We start from the raw sequence: 873 nt of genomic DNA, 5'->3' as shown, positions 1-873 counted from the left end.
AAATGTTTTTGTTTGACTTAATGTTTTGTTTATACTTCAAAATTGCCTCAGTTTTTTTCCTGCCTTTCCTTAGTTTTTCTTGCATTCTAACACTTGCAGTGTCTAATAATTAGACTAAAATCTTGCACTTAGTTCTCTAGCATTCTTTTGCCCTGCAGTTCTGAACCAAGATTGTGGCTGTCTGGTGTCCTTTATCTTCCTGGGACAGCTGTGACCTTTAAAAGCATTTGCCGACATGCAAAACAAAATGCACTGCTGCTTTAGTCCTCCCACAGCTTTTGTTCAAGTTTCCGCATATTGCCTTTCCTAGCAACTAATATTCAGCAAGCAGTGGTTCTGTTTCGTAAGATGACTTTCACAGCAGTAGACAAGGGAGTCACTTTGTCTACATTTGAAAAGCAGGAAAAAGAAGATTCTGGAGGAGGGAATCCTTGTTTGCCTTATGAAGGCATCAAAAACCTCGGAAAGCAGTGGTTGGTGTTTTACTTAGTGACGCATGTGTGGTGCGGTGTGGTGCAAAGGAATTTGGCAATATCCTTCTAGATAGCGAGAGAAAGGGAGAATTAAAAGACCTAGAATGGTTCAGAGTTAATTCATTGCTTAATTTCAGACAAAAATTTCTGGAACAATGGTGGAAGGTCCAATCCAGAAAGAAATGTGGACACATCTTAGACTTTTGATAAGGCCTTTGGTTCCTCTTGCTCTGCTTTTCTTTGCTTTTTTTTTTTTTTTTTTTTTTTAACTTCTGAAATTGAAGCCCGTTCTTGTGACTGTAGTCCAAAGCTGATAGAATTTATCTAACTGCAACCTGAATGCTGTGACAGAATCCAATTGGGAAGGTTATATCGGAGCACAGGATAAAATATAAGACTC

Source organism: Struthio camelus, chromosome 7, assembly GCF_040807025.1.
Source record: "Struthio camelus isolate bStrCam1 chromosome 7, bStrCam1.hap1, whole genome shotgun sequence".
NCBI classification, from domain to species: Eukaryota; Metazoa; Chordata; class Aves; order Struthioniformes; family Struthionidae; genus Struthio; species Struthio camelus.
The sequence above is the reverse complement of the archived record's forward strand: the minus strand, read 5'-3'. Positions refer to the sequence as shown.